Genomic DNA, 22,685 nt, shown 5'->3' with positions numbered 1-22,685 from the left:
TAGAAGCACTACTGATTTTTGGGTGTTGATCTTTTACTCTGCCACTTTGCTGAATTCATTTATTAGCTCTTGGAGCTTTGTTGTGGATTTTTCAGGATTTTCTATATATAAGATCATGTCATCTGCAAATAGGGAAAGTTTTACTTCTTCCTTTCTAATTTGGGTGACTTTTATTTCTTTTTCTTGCCTAATTGCTCTGACTAGAATTTCCAGTACAATGTTGAATAACATTGGTGACAGTGGGCATCCTTGTTTTCTTCCTGATCTTAGAGGGAAAACTTTCAGTCCTTCACCATTGAGTATGATGTGAGCTGTGGGTTTTTCATATGCGCCCTTTATCATGTTGAGGAAAGTTCTATTTTTAGTTTTCTAAGTGTTTTTACCTGGAAAGGAGTACTGGATTTTGTCACATGGCTTTTCTGCATCAGTTGAAATTATCATGTGGTTTTGTCCTTCATTCTGTTAACATTGTATATTACATTAATTGATTTTCTAATGTTGAACCACCCTTTCATACCTGGGATAAATCCCACTTGCTCATGGTGTATAATTCTTTTAATGTGCTGTTGGATTCAGTTTACTAGAATTTTGTTGAGGATTTTTGCATCTATATTCATAAGAGATGTTGATCTGTATTTTTCTTTTCTTGTGGTATCTTCATTTGGCTTTGTTATGAGGGTGATGTTGACCTTGTAGAGTGACTATTGTTTAAACCCTACATAGTACAGGGATCCTATATCTCAGGCTTATGAGACTCTGCTCTTACTCTAAGCCCATTTGTTCTGCTTCTTATCTCCTTGTTATTTATATTGTCATATATTGCTGTGATGTTCTTGCTGGAGGCCAAAGAGAAAAGCTGCATCATGGGAACATAGTAAGTAACAGCGCCATAGGAGGTACTTCTGATGCCTTTCCCTCTTGCCAGGAGGTGTCCAGAAATCTAAGTACTTTGAAACTTATTTGAGGCAACAACTTGTGAACTAAACCTGATAATAATGGGAGCAATTGACACTTGAAAGAAAATTTGAGCCTGGGCCTCTTATCCCAGTGATATTTGTATTAAAAGCACTCGTAATTCCCTCCCACAAATTCCTTTCCTGTAAGTAAGTAGTGGAGTCCGCTTCTGTTGCTTTGTAACCAAGTACACTCTGTACTATGCAGCACTGGCTATTGTTGATTCTCGGAAGAACAGTTTTTCACATTTTAATGTCTCTGAAATCAGAATATGTCCTGTCACTGCTAGTTGTCATTCCTGCACGTGTGAAATTGGTCATAGGTGTTCATATTGTTACTTGCACTGAGTATATGTATTGCTCTTACTAAATATGTCTAAATAGGTCTAAAAGTCCTCTTTCAATAAATGTTAAATTAAGTGATAAGAAGGTTAATTGGCAGGGCTTTTTCTTTCCTAGTGGTAAATAAAGCAACAGTGTATCTTGCAATTGATGGTGTTTTAGATTTGATGGTGTTTTAGATTTGTGTGGTACAGTCTGGCCAGTGAGAATAATGTAAATTTAAAAACTTGAAATAAGAAGTTGCTAATGGATCTAGGGTTTTCTTTTGGGCATGATGAAAATGTTCTAAAATTGATGATGATGATGATTGCCTAACTGAATATACTAAAAAGCACTGAATTTTACACCTTAAATGGATGAATTGCATGGTATGTGAATTATATCTTAATAAAGCTGCTTAAATATAACACTAGTATTGGTTAGCCCCTAGTAAATAGTTCTTGGAAAGAAGACCTGGATGATTTCTGCTAAGAGATAACACAATAAGATTTAAGGTCCTTGAATAAAAAATATTTATTATCTTTGTTCTGTATTTCTGTTTTTAAACACAGCTTATTGCAACACAAACTCCCTTCATTTTCCAGAGACAAGGGCATTTGTCATGCAGTCCCCTAGCACACCACATAGCAGTTCAGGAGTGGGGGCTTAAAAAGCTTCCTCCTGCTCCTTAGGACATAGATGAACACATTTAGATGGATAAGAATCCATTCCCTGATGTCACAGAGCTTCTGGTGGCTCTATCCCAAATTCCCCAACCACTTCAGAGTGAAGTGAGCAGTCACCTAACACCTGCTTTTCAAAGCCCTTATCAGCCATGTTTTTACAGTTAATCTCCTTCTGATAAAGTGGTTCATTTTTCAGAGCTGTGAGGATTGGTGACATGTGGGAGGGGCCAAAATGTTGTTCCCTCACTCACCCCCCTGTGTCCTCACCCCCCCCGCCCCCCATCTACCAGTTGCTTTTTCCCATGTTAGAAAACATAACAGCACATAAAGTGGACTCTGGTAGTTGTTAGGGAAGGACAGCCAGAGAGGAGTGACCATCCTGTTTGTTGAAAATTGGGCTTCTGGGAAAACTGTTTCACAGGTGTGTGGCAAGGTGTGTCTGAGGTAGATTGGTGGTTTGATCTGGCAGTGAAGTTCCTTGCCTTCCCTGGCTTTATGGAAATCAGAGGCACAGGAAGTTGATCTCTGTGTTCTGAGGAATTGAGACAAGCCTCTGCCATAGTTTACTAGTCCTGTCTGTGTTTGAAGGCTGATTCAGATGTGCTAAGAATTGAGACATCAGCAAGTGGTGGACATGGAATGGCAGAAGCAGCAGGTAAAATTTCTTTCCTTGACAGCTTTCATACCCTAGATGCATTGTTTCTACTCTCTGTCCTTCCTCCCCTTCTTTTCCTGGTAGTTCTTCGGGAAGATGACTTGGTTGCATACATTGCTTAAGGGAGGAAGGCTGGGGCAAGAGTAAGATACAGAACGTTCAAAATAATCAAGTTGGAGCTTCTTTGGTGTTTCCGTATATTCTTAATGAATTTAAACATGTGCACTGACTTAAGGATCTTACCTAGGAGTAAGAGTAGCAGAGAATAATTAAGAATTTCAAGAAGTAGTAAAGTGTTTCTTTTTTAAGAGGAAATTTGTATTGGTAATATTACTCTTAAGGTAGATGGCGGTACATAAGAGGGCTTGTATTATCCTTTATATCTTTTTGTACATCTTAAATATTACATAATATTTATTTATTATATATATTATATTGGATATTTAGGGGAGTTTCAGAGAGAAAGCTGGTTTAGGTAGGTGAAGGAGTAGATTGCTCCTTGAGTTGGCCTTTGAACAGGAAATTATAAAATGAAGAGACTAGTTCAGTGAGGTCTGGGTAAAAGCTATTTACTTACTGTATACCGTACAATCAGATGACTCTTAATGGAAATAAATGTTTCCCCATATATATAAAATGATAACTTTCCTAATCTTGTATTCTCAGAGGAACAGTTTCTGGACAAAATTCAAAATTGTGCCGTCAGGCAGTATAGAAAATCCTGCTTTTGATCAGTCATTTGGCCCATTAGAAAGATTATTCATTAACGTAATCTTTGCATTCGACTTATCCTGAACTGTACTATTGGTTCTTATCAAGACCCTCCTATTCTTCCTGTACTACCCTGCTCCCCTAGCTCCAGACTGAAACCAACATTTTCTTCTCAGTATTCTTTTGTTCTTAGGACTGGTATAACTAATTAAATTGTCTGTTGTCTCTATATCTTACTATATTGTGAGCTTCTTAAGGGTGTTTTTATTGGGTTTTCATCACATCACAGAGCTTAGTAGAGTAGATGGTGGGTAAATGTTTATTGAACAAAATCTTTTCTTACGTGGAACAAATCCCAGTGTGGGCAGTAAGCCTCTTCGTCCATTAGATGGCAGCAGAGGAGTGTCAACTGATCTACTTGGTGTAAGGCTCCCAAAGACCCTATTTTATTTGTATTAGTTTACAGATGAGCATTTCATTTTAAGTGTTTTATAGCAGGAGGAGTGCAAATGTTTTTTGGCATTTTGTACATCTTAAATGTTACTTCTGCTGTGGTTCTTTTTTTTTTCTTTTTTTTTTTAAATCAGTTTTATTGAAATATATTCACATACCATATAATCATCCATGGTATACAATCAACTTTTCACAGTATGATCATATAGTTATGTATTCATCACCACAATCTATTTCTGAACATTGTCCATACATCAGAAAGAATCAGAATAAGAATAAAAAATAAAAGTAAAAAAAGAACACCCAAACCATCCCCCCCATTCCACCCTATTTGTCATTTAGTTTTTGTCCCCACTTTTCTACCCATCCATCCACACACTAGACAAAGGGAGTGTGATCCACCAAGCCTTCACAATCACACTGTCACCACTTGTAATCTACATTATTATACAGTCATCTTCAGGAGTCCAGACTACTGGGTTTGAGTTTGATAGTTTCAGGTATTTACTTCTAGCTATTCCAATACATTAAAACCTAAGAGGTGTTATCTATATAGTGCGTAAGAATGTCCACCAGAGTGACCTCTCGACTCCACTTGAAATCTGTCAGCCACTGAAAGTATTTCGTCTCATTTTCCATCCCCCTTTTGGTCAAGAAGATATTTTCAATCCCAGGATGTTGGGTCCAGATTCATCCCTGGGAGTCATATCCTGCGTTGCCGGGGAGATTTACACCCCTGGGAGTCGGGTCCCACATAGTGGGGAGGGCAGTGAGTTCACCTGCCGAAGTGGCTCAGTTAGAAAGAGAGAGGGCCACATCTGAGCAACAAAGAGGTACTCAGGAGGAGACTCTTAGGCACAATTATATGCAAGTTTAGCCTGTCCTTTGCAGTAACAAGCCCCACAAGGGTAAGTCCCATGATAGAGGGCTAGGCACATCAAACCGCCAGTCCCAATGTTTGTGACCACATCAACACCAGTCCAGGTGAGGAAGTCCAACACTTCTGCACCTTCCCCCAGCTCCTCAGGGTGGGGGTGGGGGGGCTGTAACTATATTTTTTATTCTCTGCCCAAGTTACTTTGGGATGTGTCACTATTTCACTCTCACCTATACAAACCCACCGTATCTCACTTCCTATTCAAAGCTCCATGCAATCGTGGTGTTTGAACAAACCGACTGTTGAGTTATACTGTTTAGAAAATATAGATCCTGCACCAAATAGACATCTCTTCCCTTGGTCTCACATGGAAATTGAAGTTTTAAAAGACAGTCAGTTTCGACCTTTACCCTTTGGCCTGGTTTGCCCTAGTTTTAACCAGATCTGCTTCATTCATATCACTAATTGAAGTCTGGGCTCTTTTTCAGCTTTTTTTAAACAGTTGCTGTATGCACTAATACTGACATTCATATCTGCTGAGCTCTAGCTCTGAGTTTCAGGTGTCTCAGAGATATGCATTGTTCCAGAGACCAATCAGGTCATACACTAAGGGATCAGCATCTCGAAGTTTAGAAATAGGCATTACAGTTCAGGAATAGAGTTGACTGCTGTAAGAGCTTACAGTCTAGGGACCATTACAATAATCAAGTCCTGCTGTGGTTCTTCTTCACAGTCTTAACCTTCACAGGGCGTACCGGTTTGTATATATTATGTCCCCCACAAAAAGCCATGTTATTTGATGCAATCTTGTGGGGGCAGACATATTACTGTTGATTAAGTTGGAACCTTTGGATTAGGTTGTTTCCATGGAGATGTGACCCACCCAACTGTAGGTGATTACTCTGATTAGATAATTTCCATGGAGGTGTGGCACTGCCCATTCAGCATGGGCCTTGATTAGTTTACTAGAGCCCTATAGAAGAGCTCAGACAGAAGGAGCTTGCTGCTGCAACTTACAGAGATATTTTGAAGACGGCTGTTGAAAGCAGAGTTTTGCTGATGTTTTGGAGGTACTAGCATAGAGTTTGCCCTGAGAAGCTGACACAGAGACATTTTGTAGAATGCCATTTTAAAACATAACCTGAGAGCAGGCAGCTGCATGTATCTCATAATGGAAGAGGGGGTGGGACCCTGGGTCCTTAACATCCACCCCCACACAGCTATGTTGACCACAGGACAGACGTTTCAGGATAAGAGACAACAGAACACCAGGGGTACTCCCCGCCCCGTAGAAATAACAACCCCACAAAGAGATGCTCTTGACAATTGGTAAAATCTGTGATTTTCAGTCTTATTTTCTGATGTGTTGAATTCAGCCAGGCCAGCAGGGTATTCCTTGCAGTCCAATTCACAGTTCAATCCAAGAAAGGTTGGTAGCACCTAAAGGTGGCAAGTCCGGGCAAACTCAACATTGGGTTCGATTATGGGCATGAATTACAGCTGAGGCCCATAGGGTGCTGCGGGTGAAAAGAAGGATGCTTATGCTTAATAAGTGTCTATAAAGTCATGCAGACAGTACGTTGAGGTGTGGGGTTCCCGGGTTAGTTTTATATCCAACTTTTGGCATTTTCTGTATAAACTGTGGCTTAATGCTTAAATTTTGGGAGACTCAATACCCCATTGGTTTAGGATTCCCAACCAGTGTGCCTGCATTGGCCAGGACCATGGCCAATCAACCTTATTTTCCCAATTTCTAATGCTGTTGCACAGGCAAGAGCAAACTATTTTTATTACCTTGTCACGATTGTAGCATCGCTGGTCCCTTTACCTACATGCACAGAGCTTGCGTAGGTCCAGCCATTACTAATTCAGTGGGAGCAGCTGCTTGGGGCCATGTACTGAGGTTGGTGAGGGCCAGATACAGTCAGCGTGTCCACTGCTGTAGAGATTGCTTGTTATCTTTTAATGCTCTTTTAAAAGTCCATTCTTTCAGTTAACCCTGCTGCTCTGGGATTGTAAGGCAAGTGAAATGTCCATAAAACGTCATGTTGGTGCCTAAGAGTCTCCCCGAGTACCTCTTTGTTGCTCAGATGTGGCCCTCTCTCTCTCTAACTGAGCCATCTCGACAGGTGAACTCGCTGCCCTCCCGCCTACGTGGGACCCGACTCCCAGGGATGTAAATCTCCCTGGCAACGCAGAGTATGACTCCCGGGGATGAATGTGGACCCGGCATTGTGGGACTGAGAGTATCTTCTTGACCAAAAGGGGGATGCAAAATGAGACGAAATAGTTTCAGTGGCTGAGAGATTCCAAATGGAGTCGAGAGGTCACTCTGGTGGACATTCTTATGCACTATATAGATAACACCTCTTAGGCTTTAATGTATTGGAATAGCTAGAAGTAAATACCTGAAACTACCAAACTCCAACCCAGCAGTCTGGACTCCTGAAGACAATTATATAATAATGTAGATTACAAGGGGGACAGTGTGATTGTGAAGACCTTGTGGATCACACCCCCTTTATCTAGTGTATGGATGAGTGGAGGAATGGGGATAAAAACTAAAGGACAAATGGGGTGGGATGGGGGGATGATTTGGGTGTTTTTTTTCAGTTTTATTTTTTATTCTTGTTCTGGTTCTTTCTGATGTAAGGAAAATGTTCAGAGACAGATTGTGGTGATGAACACATAACTATGTTATCATACTGTGGACAGTGGATTATATATCATGGATGATTGTATGGTGTGTGAATGTATTTCAATAAAACTGAATTTAATAAAAAAAAGAAATTAACAAAAACAAAAAAACAAAAAAAACATCATGTTCAGTAGCCCATGCTTAGGTTATTTGTCCTGTAAAGGGTGTCCCTCTATCGCTGTCCACAGGTAAGGGAAGGGTCCCAATGTAGTCTACTTGCCTTCTGGTGACTAGGATCTGCTCATGGCTAATGTGTCCCAGTTGGTGAGGAAGCATTCTTGGTCTTCGCAGCGAGCAAGAGAGGCATGTGTCCATGTCTTTCAGCTGTTGCTGTGTGATGGGCAACTGAAACTGCTGTGCAGGACTCCACAGAGTCTGATATTCTTGGTATCCTGTTTTCCTGTGTAGCCATTCAGCAGCCCCGTGCAGTGTTGGCTCCAGGCTATGAACTTTTGCTAAAGCACGTGCTTCGATATTGCCAGGTAAAGAGTCAATGTTTCTGTAATGCATATAGGTGAGCTTACAGTTCTGCTTCCCATTGTTTATGAATTTTGCATGCTAAGTATTCTTTTTAAAAATAAAAAAACTCATCAACTTCGTTATAAAGGAATCTAGCTCTTGAAGGATCCTAGAGTTATTGCGTATTTTATTTAAATGTCCACGATCACTAAGCTATTTTCAGCACAAGTACACAGACTATGAATTATATTCTATTCCCCCCCTTTTTATAGGTGAGAAAACTAAAATTTCTTCAGAGGAAACAACTTAAAGAGCTGTATCAGTATATTACCTACGATTATCCAGGAGACTTGGAGGAAGGGGAGGAGGAAGAAAAGTCTCTACTAAAAAAAGCCTTAGCAAGGTCTAACACAAAATGAAACTTACATTACAAAAATACACCTGCACAAAATATTTATTTGTCCTTGACAGGTGCTTGTCTTTCCCATCCTAATAGAACTCACCTGTGGCCCTACCCTGCCCTCTAGGGTCAACATATTTCACTTTTCCCTCCCCTGTTAATCTTGAAAAAGTCCTCCAATTTCACTTTCTTTACTTCCTTTTGCTGCAAATGGCTTAGTGATCATGGACATTTAAATAAAATACAGTAATACTTCAACTTCTTAGAATAGAAATTCTGCCCCACCCTCCAATCCAGTGAAATTGCTCTGGCAAAGGGTTTTATAGACTTCCTTCCTTATTGTCAGATTCCTTAGTTACTTCTTCTTTTACCTTGAACTCTTGGCAGCTTTTTGTCATGTTGATTATAGCCTTAAATCTTTATTCTACCATGACTTCTGTAATATCACTCTTTCCTGCTTGCTCCGACCTTTCTGATTATTCTTTCTTTGCCCTTCTTCCTCAGCAAATACTTTAAATATTGTTCCTAAGAGTTCCATCTTCTCTCTTCCCAGTACTCTTCCCAGCTGATCTCATTCCCTCCAATTGCTTCAGCCAACACTCAGATCCCTCTCTCCAGCCCAGACTTTTCTGCTTAGCATCATAGTACTCTAAGTAACAGAGTAGTGTAAGTAACAGGCTTACTTAGAACAGCGTCTCACTTGTGGTAGGGACTCCATAACTGAAGTTCTTTCTGTTAATTGTTTTCCTTTTTCCCTTATTTCTTCATCTATTTAAAGTTTTGTTAGAATTATTTTTTGAAGGGTTCGAAATTCCTCTTTAGAAAGAGGGTACAAACAAACAAACAAACCAAAGCAGTTCTTTCCCCTGACTTAAAAAAAAGTTAAGATATTTTAAAAATCTTTGTTAATGGGCCTTTATAAGTGTGACCCAATTGATAAACTGGAAATCACACTAGAAGCTTTTCCCTTCATTACTTCTCACATTTAGTCTGTAGCTCAATTCTGTCATTCTTTTTAATAATTCTTCAATTCCATCCTTTCCTCTCCATCTGCACTGCCCTCTGTTAATTCCAGAGTCTCCTAACTGGACCCTTGGTCTTCCAGTCTCCTGCCCCACTATGCCAGCCCATCCTCTACAGTGCAGCATGAGTGATCTTCTAGTACACAAATCTGATCAGCTCATTTTCCAACTTAAATCTGTGAATGGTGCCCCCTTGTTTTCTAGGAAGCCTCATCCTAATCTCTTTAGAGTTCCTTCAAATCACCACCTCTGTGATATTTTTATTCCCAACCTCTTCAGGCAGTATCACATTTCCTCTCCAGAGCACACACTCTTTATGGCACTTTTTATGTTGAATTTTAATTATCACCAGTTTGCCCCCCACCCGTCCCCCCAGGAATAAACTTAACCGAGGATGTAAAAGACCTATACATAAAAAATTACATAACTTTACTAAAAGAAATCGAAAGGGACCTAAAAAGATGGAAAAATATTCCATATTCATGGATAGGAAGGCTAAATGTTGTTAAGATGTCAATTCTACCCAAAATTATCTACAGATTCAATGCAATCCCAATCAAAATTCCAACAAGCTACTTTGCAGACTTGGAAAAGCTAGTAACTAAATTTATTTGGAAAGGAAAGATGCCTTGAATTGCTAAAAACATTCTGAAAAAAGAAAAACGAAGCAGAAAGACTTACACTTCCTGACTTTGAAGCTCACTACAAAGCCACAGTGGTCAAAACAGCATGGTATTGGCACAAAAATAGACATATTGATCAATGGAATCAAACTGACCCCCAGATCTATGGTTGACTGATCTTTGATAAGGCCCCTGAACCCACTGAAATGGGACATAACAGTCTCTTCAAACAGTGGAGCTGGAAGAACAGGATATCCATATCCAAAAGAATAAAAAAGGACCCCTACCTCACACCCTACACAAAAATTAACTCAAAGTGGATCAAAGACCTCAATGTAAGAGGCAGTACCATAAAACTAGAAGATAATGTAGGGAAACATCTTCAAGACCTTGTATTAGGAGGTCACTTCTTAGACCTTACACCCAAAGTACAAGCAACGAAAAAAAAATAGATAAATGAGAACTCAAAATTAAAAGCTTTTGTGCCTCAAAGGAATTTGACAAAAAGGTGACGTGGCAGCCAGCTCAAGGGGAAAAAATATTTGGAAGCCGTTATCTCATAAAAGACTGATATATTGCATATATAAAGAAATCCTACAACTCAGTAACAATAGTATAAACAACCTAGTTATAAAATGGGCAAAAGATATGAAAAGACATTTCTCTGAAGAGGAAATACAAATGGTTAAAAAACACATGAAAAAGTGTTCATCTTCATTAGCTATTAGGGAGAACACTACCTTGCTCCTTCTTTGAAGCCAGAATCACCCTAATACCAAAGCCGGATAAAGACACTACAAGAAAAGAAAATTACAGACCAGTTTCTCTAATAAATATAGATGCAAAACTCCTCAACAAAATACGAGCAAACTGAATCCAAAGTACATGAAAAGAATTATATACTATGATAAAGTGGTTTTATCCCAGGTATGCAGGGGTGGTTCAACATACGGAAATCAGTTAATGTAATACATCACATCAACAAAATGAAGGGAAAAAACCTTTTCACCATTTGCATATGACATGATGCTATATTTAGAAAGTTCAGAAAAATCTTCCAGCAGAGCTCCTAGAGCTTATAAATGAATTCAGCAAAGTGGCAGGGTACAAGATCAACACCCAAAAATCAGTAGTGAGAGAAAACTAAGATGGTGGCTAGGAGAGACAGGGCAAAAATACACCTCCATGAAAAATACTAGATAGAGGCCAGAAAGTGACCCAGAACACCAGTTCCAGTGTGCACCAGCTGGACAAGATCTGCTAAATCCACAGGGACTCTGCACTTGGTGAAACTGGGAATCTGCGTTCTGAAATGAGTAAGTCGGCTGAATGTCCAGCAGCCACGCTGCGGCATGGGGAAACCGTGGGTTGGCGGTTGGAGGCGGACTAGTTCTTTTTTAAAAAAAAACCAAAAGCGGCTGCAGATACGGCAGCGAGAACCACACAGTGAAGTGCAGCAGGAAAGGGCTGTGCAAATGCCTCAATATCTGGCATGGAAGATAGCTTTTCACACACCCACTACTAGTTGTCTCAGAGCGAGGAGGGCAGAGGAGAGCCAAAAGGGGGAAAAAGCCATGCCCTTTGCAGCCATCTTCCCAGCAGGAAGACCCACAGCCCAGAGCCGCACCAAGGGACCCAGTGTGATGGGAAGTGTTTCCGGCAACACCGCGTACATGCCACAATATTAGGTGTGGGCAATAGCGTTTCATGCACCCACAGCTAATTATCCCAGAGCTGGGAAGGCAGAGCTGTGTGAAAAGGGGGAAATTAACACACCCCATTCAGCCATCTTTACAGCAGGCTGGGAGCGCCCCTGCATGGCCCAGTGGCCCAGAACTTCCCTTGAGGGACAGCGCATACTTGTGACGTATCACAGCCTTCCCTCAGCAAAGGCCCTAGAAAGGCACGGCTTGGAAGAGGAACCCACCTAGAAAACCCAGGGACCCTACGCCAGTACCAAGGACTTGTGAGTCAGCGGCAGAGACAATCTGTGGCGAGACTGAAATGAATGTTTAGAGTCTTGCGACAGCTTTAAATCTCCTGGAACACCTGGGAGGTTTGATTATTAAAGCTGCCCTGCCTCCTTAACTGCTCAGACACACATCCCACATTCAGGGTGGACAGCACCAACAACACACCCAAACTGGGTGCACCAATTGGACCCCACAAGAACCAGACCCCCACACACCACAAAGACAAAGTTGGGGAGAACTGACTTGAGGGGAATAGGTGACTTGCGGGCACCATCTGCAGGTTAGTTAGAGAAAGTACACCACCAAGCTATAGATCTAACAAATTAGAGATTGGTGTCTGAATAATCCTTCATATCCTAAAAGAACCCTATCAAGTAAAGCAAAATTTTAAAGCATATGAAAAAACCAGATGATACAGGTAACCCAAACCCAAACACCCAAATCAAAAGATCAGAGGAGACACAGTACTTGGAGCAATTAATCAAAGAACTAAAGATGAACAATGAGAGCATGGCTCAGGATATAAAGGACATGAAGAAGACCCTAGAAGAGCATAAAGAAGAAATTGCAAGAGTAAATAAAAAAAAAATAGATGATCTTATGGAAATAGAAGAAATTGCAAGAGTAAATAAAAAAAAATAGATTATCTTATGGAAATAAAAGAAACTGTTGACCAAATTAAAAAGATCCTGGATACTCATAGTACAAGACTAGAGGAAGCTGAACAACAACTTGAGAACCACAGAACGGAAAATGAAAGAAAAAAGAAAGAATGGGGAAAAAAATTGAAAAATTGAAATGGATCTCAGGGATACGATAGACAAATAAAACATCCAAATATAAGACTCATTGGTGTCCCAGCAGGGGAAGAGAAGGGTAAAGGTCTAGAAAGAGTATTCAAGGAAATTGTTGGGGAAAACTTCCCAAACCTTCTACACAATATAAATACACAAAGCATAAATGCCCAGTGAACTCCAAATAGAATAAATCCAAATAAACCCACTCCGAGACATATTCTGATCAGACTGTCAAATATTGAAGAGAAGGAGCAAGTTCCGAAAGCAGCAAGAGAAAAGCAATTCATCACATACAAAGGAAACAACATGAGACTAAGTAGTGACTACTCAGTGGCCACCATGGAGGCGAGAAGGCAGTGGCATGACATATTTAAAACTCTGAGAGAGAAAAATTTCCAACCAAGAATACTTTATCCAGCAAAACTCGTCTTCAAATTTGAGGGAGAGCTTAAATTTTTCACAGACAAACAAATGCTGAGAGACTTTGCCAATAAAAGACTTGCCCTACTTCAGATTCTAAAGGGAGCCCTACCAACAGAGAAACAAAGAAAAGAGAGAGAGATATAGAGAAATTTAACAGACATATATAGAACATTACATCCCCAATCACCAGGATACACATTCTTCTCTAGTGATGATGGAACTTTCTCCAGAATAGACCATAGGCTGGGATATAAAACAAGCCTCAATAAATTTAAAAAATTTGAAATTATTCAAATCACATTCTCTGACCACAATAGAATACAAATAGAAGTAAATAACCATCAGAGACTTAGAAAATTCACAAACACCTGGAGGTTAAAAATGAGGGGGAGATGGAAACATTCCTGAATAATCAAAAGCTGAGGGACTTCATCACCAGTAGATCAGTCCTGTAAGAAATGCTAAAGGGAATTGAGCAGGCTGAAAGGAAGGGACACTAAACAATTGACTGAAACCACATGAAGAAATAAAGATTTGCAGTAAAGATCACATGGTAAATATAAATACCAATACTACTGTATTTTTGATTTGTAACTCCACTATTTACTTCCTACAGGATCTAAAATATATAAAATATAATAATAAATCAGTGGTTTTGGACTCAATTTAAAATATGTAATTTTTGACAAGAACTACATAAAGATGGGGGAATGGAGGAGTATAGGAACATAGTTTATGTGTCCTATTGAAGTTAAGTTGGTATCAAAGAAAACAAGATTGTTATAGACTTAAGATGTTAAATTTATGCCCCACAGTAAACACAAAGAAAGTATCAGAGAATATGACCATAGAGATGAAAAGTAGAGTATGGGTTATGTGCTGGTTTGAATGTATTATGACCCCTAAATGCCATTATCTTTGATGTAATCTTGTGTGGGCAGACCTATCAGTGTTAATTAGATTGTAATTCTTTGAATGTTTCCATGGAATGTGCCCCACCCAACTGTGGATGATAACTCTGAAGAATAATTTCCGTGGAGGTGTTACTCCACCCATTCAGGGTGGGCCTTGATCAGTGGAGCCATATAAATGGGCTTGCAAACGGGGAGCTAAGTGCAGCTGTGAGTAACGTTTTGAAGAGGAGCCACAGCCAAGAGGGACTCTTTGAAGAATGCACAGGAGCTACAGATGAGAGACAGTTTGAGGATGGCTGTTGAAAGCAGACTTTTGCTCCAGAGAAGGTAAGAGAGGAAAAACACTCCAAGAGCAACTAAGAGTGACATTTTTGAGGAACTGCAGCCTAGACAGGAACGTCCTGGGAGAAAGCCATTTTGAAACCAGAACTTTGGAGCAGACGTCAGCCACGTGCCTTCCCAGCTAACAGAGGTTTTCCGGACACCATTGGCCATCCTCCAGTGAAGGTACCTGATTGCTGATGTGTTACCTTGGACACTTTATGGCCTTAAGACTGTAACTGTGTGACCAAATAAACCCCCTTTTATAAAAGCCAATCCATCTCTGATGTTTTGCATTCCGGCAGCATTAGCAAACTAGAACAGGTTACGAGAAGTGGGGGAAGGGGCAATGGGGAATTAAGAAATGAGTGTAGGGTTTCTGTTTGAGGTGAAGGGAAATTTCTAGTAATGGATGGTCGGAAGGTGATGGCATTGCAACATTGTGAATGTGATTAATCCCACTAAATGGAATGCTTGGGAGGGGTTGGAATGGGAAGATTTATGCTGTATATATGTTTCCACAACTAAAAAAAAGATAGTGTAAATAGATAATGACAATTAAATGCCATAGATGATCCTGGATGAGATCTAAGACTAGAGGAGAGGAGGCTGAAAAGGACACAATTGGGACATAAGAAAGGAATGAAATATAGAATATAAGCTTTATATCAATGTTAAATTTCTTAAACATCTTAACTACACTTAATGTGATTACATAAATGAATGTTCTTATTCATAGAAAATGTATATGTGAATTATATTGTTTGTTCAAGGATGTGTGCAGCTTGCTCTCATATGTCCAGAAGACAGAGCAATAGATGATGGATGATAGGGAGGGAGGGAGGGAAAGAAAGAAAAGGGAAAGTGACAAAATATTAAAGGTGGTAGATCGGGGTATTGGTGGAGGGGGGTTGTGTTATGCTGGAGTTCTGTGTATGGGGTTTGTATTATCTTTGCAACTGTTACTGGAAGTTTGTATTTATTTCAAAATAAAAATTTTAAAAAAGTCAGTAGTGTTTCTATATACTAGTAATGAGCAAGCTAAGAAGGAAATTGTGATGGTTAGGTTCATGTGTCAACTTGGCCAGGTGATAGTACCCAGCTGTCTGGTCAAGCAAACACTGGCCTAACCATTGCTGTGAGGACGTTTATGGCTGGTTAATAAACCAACAGGCTGGTTTATTAAATCATCAGTCAATTGACTGCAGCTGTGACTGATGACTCACCAAAGGGCGTGTCTTCCAAAATGAGAGAATGCAATTGGCTGGATTTAATCCAATTAATCAGTTGAAGACTTATAAGCAAGACAGATACAGGACCTTCACTTCTTCTTCGGCTGCCCAGTGAAGCATTTCCTGAGGAGTTCGTCAAAGTTGCCGGTTCGTTTCCTGAGGAGTTCATCAGACATCTTCCTTGGAGTCAACAGTTTGCTGACTGCTCTACAGAATTTGAACTCATGCATACCCACAGTTGCGTGAGTCACTTTTACAAATCTGATAGTCAGAGATACCTCTCATTGATTGTTTCCCTAGAGAACCCTAACTAATACAGAAGTCATTAAAAAAATTCTGTTTACATTAGTGACTTAAACATCTAGGAATAAATTTAACCTAGGATATAAAGGACTTGTAAACAGAAAACTATAAAACAAAGACCTAAGTAAATGAAAGGGCAATCCATGTTCATGTATTGGAAGACTATCCTTAGAATGTCAATTCTATCCAAATTAATTTACAGATTCAATGCAATCCCTATCAAAATTCCAACAGCCTACTTTGCAGAAATGGAATTATCAAATTTGTTTGGAAGTGTAAGGTGCCCTGAATAACTAAAAACATCTTGAAAAAGAAGAATGAAGTTGGACTCACACTTCTTGACTTTAAAGCGTATTACAAAGCTACAGTAGTCAAAAAAGCATGGTACTGGTCTTGGTAGCCAGTTCTGTGTTGCCACCATGGTCGACATGGAAGATGGCAAGGAGTCTGGTGCCCTGTCCTCTCATTCCAAGAGCACAGGTTCCAAGTCAGGGTTGACAAAATTTTCTCCCTGAAGAAGTAGAATGCAGTGGTCACGTGGAGCTGGGATGTGGAGTGCGATGTATGTGCCATTTGCAGGTTCCAGGTGATGGATGAGAGAACAGAGATTCACTAACTGGTCTGGGGCACACAGCTGGTAAATAGCAATGAGATGTCTGTCTTAGATGTCAAGCTGAAAACTAACAGAGGATTGTGTTGTGGTCTGGAAAAAAATGTAATCATTCCTTCCACAATTGTTGCATGTCCCTGTCAGTAAAACAGAATAATCATTGCCCTCTCTTCCAGCAAGACTGGGTGGCCAAAAGAATTGGCAAATGAGAGTGGTGGAAAGGTTTTTTTAGTGCAGTTGTTCTGAGCCCTGGTGGATCTTGTTATCAATAAGTGTCCTGTAAAGGCTTGAACACCCCCACAGGATATAATTCTTCAAATAGGAGGAGATGGATCCTTGGTCCTTTGGCATTCATCAAAGGCATGGTTTAGAATTTTGTCAGTTTTATTTTTGTAAATCCTCTACAATGAAGAAGATATTTTTTTAAAGGTAGTCTTTCCTACCTCTGCTTAGAAGTGCTGTAAAAGAAGTAAAAGAGGCGGCGAGAACTACAAATTGAATGACCTTTTTAATTTATCTATTGATATCCAAAGGGCTGTGAAAGCATTTCCATTCAGAAAAGAATTTTTTGCTTGCTCATGTTTGATCAGTTTAAAAAAGAAAGGAATTGTTAAGTAACAAGTAAGGGACAGTTTGAAACCCAACTCTTATCCTTAATTTGTTTCTCGTATTTATTTTTTGAGGAGAAGGGAGATGTAGCTCAGGAAATCTTCCTTTCTTGTAATGAGAATTTTAAGTTTGACCATTATACCAGTGAACAAAGTACATAAAATTTAACGTTCGGGCATATGGGATTTTGATTGTCTCATTGACTTATCAGAAAGACCTAGATCAGCATTCGCCTCACTGTTAAATTGTTGAGTGATAAGTGACTTAAGTATTTTCAAGTTTTGATCAAATTAGATTATTTTGTAATTTACCTGTGAAACTGTGTTTTTGGTGGAATGTTAATTAAGGGGAAATGTTTACCACTCTTCAATTGGATCAAAAAGTTTATTTTTTCACATGATGTTTTAATAAGCAGTTTATTCTGTTTACAAAAAAAAACCAAACAGACAAACAAAAAACCCTCATCGTATTGGCACAAGAATAGATATATTGACCAATGGAATTGAATTGAGAATTCAGAAATAGACCCTTTCATCTTTGGCCACTTGATTTTTTTTTAATTCAATTTTATTGAGATATATTCACATACGATGCAGTCATACAAAGTGTACATTCAGTTGTTTACAGCACCATTATATAGTTATGCGTTCATAACCAAAATTAATTTTTGAACATTTTCATTACCCCACACACAAAAATAATAAGAATAAAAATTAAAGTGAAAAAGAACAATTAAAGTAAAAAAAAAACACTGGGTGCCTTTTTTTTTTTTTTTTTTTTTTTTTTTTGTCCCCATTTTTCTACTCATCCATCCATACACTGGACAAAGGGGAGTGTGGTCCATATGGCTTTCCCAATCACATTGTCACCCCTCATAAGCTACATTTTTATACAATCGTCTTCAAGATTCAAGTGTTCTGGGTTGTATGTATTTTGATAGTTTCAAGTGTTTACCTCTGGCTATTCCAATTCATCAGAACCTAAAAAGGGTTATCTATATTGTGCATAGGAGTGCCCACCAGAGTGACCTCTCAGCTCCTTTTGGAATCTCTCTGCCACTGAAGCTTATTTCATTTCCATTCACATCCCCCTTTTGGTCAAGAAGATGTTCTCCATCCCACGATGCTGGGTCTAGATTCCTCCCCGGGAGTTCATATACCACATTGCCAGGGAGATTCACTCCCCTGGGTGTCAGATCCCATATAGAAGGGAGGGCAGTGGTTTCACCTGCCAAGTTGGCTTAGCTAGAGAGAGAGTGGCCACTTGATTTTTGACAAGGCTGCCAAGTCCACTCAATTGGGAAATAAATAGTCTCTTCAACAAATGGTGCTGGGAGAGTTGGATCTCAATATGCAAAAGAATGAAAGAGGACCCCTATCTCACACCCTATACAAAAATTAACTCAAAATGGATCAAAGACCTAAATATAAGAGCCAGAATGATAAAACTCCTGGAAGAAAACATCAGGAAGCATCCTTAGGATCTTGTGTTAGGCAATAGTTTCTTAGACTTTACCCTCGAAGCACAAGCAATGAAAGAAAAAATAGATAAATGGGACTTCCTCAGAATTAAAAACTTTTGTGCATCAAAGGACTTTGTCTCGAAATTGGAAGGACAACCTATTCAATGGGAGAAAATGTTCGGAAACCACATATCCAATAAGGGCTTAATATCCAGAATACATAAAAAAGCCCTACAACTCAACAATAAAAAGACAAACAATCCAATTTAAAAATGGGCAAAACTTATGAAGTTTGTTATTGCAAAGGAGAGGCTAAGCCTACCTAAGAGTCACCCCCAGAGAACCTCTTTTGTTGCTCAAATGTGGCCTCCCTCTCTAAGCCAACTCAGCTGGTAAACTCACTGCCCTCTCCCCTGCGTGGGACATGACTCCCAGGGGTGTAAATCTCCTTGGCAACATGGTGCATGACTCGCTGGGATGAGCTTGGCCTTGGCATTGTGGGATTGAGAAAGGCTTCTTGACCAAAAGGGGGAAGAGAAAAGAAAGAAAATAGTTTCGGTGGATGACAGATTTCAAATGGAGTCGAGAGGTCATTCTGAGTCGAGAGGTCATTCTGGAGGTTGTTCTTATAGATAGCCCTTTTTAGTTTTTAGCATATTAGAATAGCTAGAAGGAAATACCTGAAACTGTTGAACTGCAACCCAGTATCCTTGATTCCTGAAGATGATCGTGTAACTCTGTAGCTTACTCGGTATGACTATGTGATTGTGAAAACCTTGTGCTCCCACTCCCTTTATACAGTGTATGGATGGATAAGTAGAAAAATGAGGACAAAATGTAAATGAATAATAGGGAAGGATGGGGGTATGGGATGTTTTTGGTGTTCTTTTTTACTTTAATTTTAATTTTAATTCTTCTTTGTGTGTGGTAATGAAAATGTTCAAAAATTGGTTGTGGTGATGAATATACAACTATACGATGGTACTGTGAACAACTGATTGTCCACTGTGGATGACTGTATGGTTTTGTGAATATATCTCAATAAAATTGAATTTTTTAAAAAATAGGCAAAGGACTTGAACAGATGTTTCTCCAAAGAGGGTATACAAATGACTAAAAAGCACATGAAAAGATGCTTAACATCACTAGCTATTAGGGAAATGCAAATCAAAACCACAATGAGATATCATTTCACACCCAGTAGAATGGCTACTATTAGAAAAATACAAGTGTTGGAGAGGATGTGGAGAGATAGGAACACTCTTTTTTTGCTGGTGGGAATGTAAAACGGTGCAGCCCCTGTAGAAGACAGTTTGGTAGTTCCTCAGGTAGCTAAATATAGAATTACCATGACTGAGCATTCTCGCTAATGTATCTACCCAGAAGAACTGGAAGCAGGGACTCAAACAGATATTTGTACATCGATGATCACAGTAGCATTATTCACAATTGCCAAAAGATGGAAGCAACCAAAGTGTCCATCAACCAGTGAATGAATGGATACACAAAATGTGGTGTATACATACAATGGCTATAAAAAGGAGTGAAGTCTGATGCATGCAACAACATGGATGAACGTTAAGGACATTATGCTGAGTGAAATAAGCCAGAAACAAAAGGACAAATATTGTATGATCCCACTGATATGAACCAATTATAATAAGCAAACTCATAGAGTTAGAGTCTAGAATATAGGTTACCAGAAGATAGATTGAGGGTAGAAAATGGGGAGCTGATGCTTAATATGTACAGAATTTCTATTTAGATTGATTGTAAAGGTCTGGAAATGGGTGGTGGTGACAGTAGCACATTATTGTGAGTTTAATTAACAGCAGTGAATTATGTATATGAATATAGTTGAAAGGGGAAGTTTTGGGTTTTGTATGTTACTAGAATGAAAATTAGAAGATAAAACATGGGACTGTATAATCCTGTTGTTGAAGATGGACTGGGCTTAATAATACAAGTATAAGAACGTTCTTTCATGAACTATAACAAATGTATATACTAATACGAGGTGTTGATAATAGGGTGGTATGTGAGAAAAAATACACCTAATGTTAACTGAGGACTATGGTTAATAATACTATTTTAATATTCGTTCATCTGTTGTAACAAAGGTACCACACTAATGAAAAGTGTCAACAATGGGGGGATATGGAAACGTGTTTTTACATGATTTTTCTATAATCCTGCAACTTCTCTAATTAAAAAATATTTTTTTAAAAAACACAATGAGATAACACTTCACACCCAATAGCATGACTATGTTTTTTTTAATGGAAAATAATAAGTGTTGGCAAGGATGTGGAGAAATGCATTGCTGATGGGAATGTAAAATAGTGCAGCCACTGAGGAAAACAGTTTGGTGGTTCCTCCAAAGAGTTAAACATAGAATTACCATATGACCCAGCATTTCCACTCCTGGGTATATACCCAAAATAATTGAATTAGGGACTCGTGCAGATATTTGTACCCTAATGTTCATAGCAGCATTAACAACTCAAGTCTCCACCAGCAGATGAATACATGAACAAATTGTGGTATATACATGCAACAGAGTATTATTTAGCCATAAAAAGGAGTGAAGTTCACATGGATGAACCTTGAAACCATTATGTTGAATGAAATAAGCCAGATGTGAAAGGACAGATATTGTATGATTCCACTTATATAAAATATCTAAAATAAGCAAATAAAAGAGGCAAAAAGTAAACTAGAGGTTACCAGGTATGGGGCAGGGAGGGGGAATGTGGAGTTATTTCTTAATAGATACAGAATTTCTGTTTGGGGTCATGAAAAAGTCTTGGTAGTGGATGGTGCATGATGTTTGGACAATATTGTGAATGTAATTAACACCTCTGAAGTGTACACTTAAAAATGGTTAAAATGACATGGAGGAACCTTAAATGCATATTGTGAAATGAAAGAAGCCAGTCTGTAAAGACTACAGACTTTATGAATCCAATTCTGTGACATTGTGAAAAAGGTAGTAGAAAGATCAGAGATGGTTTCCAGGGGTTGGGGGAATAGAGGGAAAAGGGGGAGGAATGAATATGTGGAGCACAAGGCATTTTTAGGGTAGTGAAACTATTCTGTATGATATTGTGTTTGGTGGATACATGGTGTTATACATTTGTCAAAACCCACAGAACTGTGCGACACAAAGAGGGAACCCTAATGTAAACTATGGACTTCAGTTATTAGCAATGTACAATATTGGTTCCTCAACTGTACCAAATATACCCCATCAATGAAAGTTATTAATAATAAGGGAAACTAGGGGGTGGGGTGGGAGTATGGGAACTTTTTGTGCAGTTTTTCTATAAATCTAAATTTACTCTAAAAATAAAGTTTATTATTTTTCAAAAAAAAAAACCAGACCAACATGACATTTGATCATTTGAATGCAGTAATTCCTAAGTTATAAAATCAGATCATATTCTGATATGTGAAACATTGGATCTAGAAATCTTCCTGATCTGTATAGTTAGCTTAACAAATTGAACAGAATTTATAGTTTCCCTCTATCTGGGTTTAACCCATTTATACCAGATTGGAATTTTGTCCCTGCATTTGTCTGTCATATGTTTCTTTTTTATCTGTCTCTTCCCCACTATCGACATTCGCCAGCTGGCTTTGTTTGAGCCTCAAGTGAGGCGGTATTTACAGCTCACTTGGACAGATGCTGCAAGTAGGATAGCCCAAGGGCAGATGAAATAATATCTAGGATAAGAATACTACATCTCCCTTGCTCTATTTGCTTTCACATTAGGAAGAATTCTTCTCCCTCGCTCCCTATCAAATGAGAAATAGTATTGAGTGGTTTGGTACAGTATATAAAGTATGCATCTAATGGAATGGTATTTTGGGAACTATTAGCAGCATTGGCTCTGCCGAGTCCCAAGATTTTGCCTTCCTCTCTTTTTCTCCTCCCCTTCCCTCTCCTCCTCCTTCTTAGTAGGCAGCTTCTTAGCAAATTACAAGCTCTGCCTCTGGCTTGCTGGATAGCAATAGCAGTGCAAGCTTTTTCTAGTTTCCAAGGGAGACCGGGTGCTGAGACTGCAGTGTTTCCCTGCAGCCAGTTACCTTTCTTGCTATGCATCTCCACACATCTCTTGACCTTCATTCTGCTATGCAGGCCTGCGCAAGGAGGTAACCGTCTTTTCTTGGAGCTCTCTTT

The 22,685-nt window shown here is 39.2% G+C and overlaps 1 protein-coding gene and 1 pseudogene across 4 annotated transcripts in view; both read left to right on the top strand.

Annotated features, from left to right (window-relative positions):
• Window positions 1–22,685, top strand: part of PPP1R12B (protein phosphatase 1 regulatory subunit 12B) — a 264,369-nt gene that overhangs the window by 124,006 nt on the left and 117,678 nt on the right. The gene's annotated exons all lie outside the window — the stretch shown is intronic.
• LOC119526140 lies at window positions 16,241–17,003 on the top strand (annotated as a pseudogene).

Source organism: Choloepus didactylus, chromosome 2 (assembly GCF_015220235.1).
Source record: "Choloepus didactylus isolate mChoDid1 chromosome 2, mChoDid1.pri, whole genome shotgun sequence".
NCBI lineage: Eukaryota > Metazoa > Chordata > Mammalia > Pilosa > Megalonychidae > Choloepus > Choloepus didactylus.
This window is presented reverse-complemented; position numbering and strand designations above follow the sequence as displayed.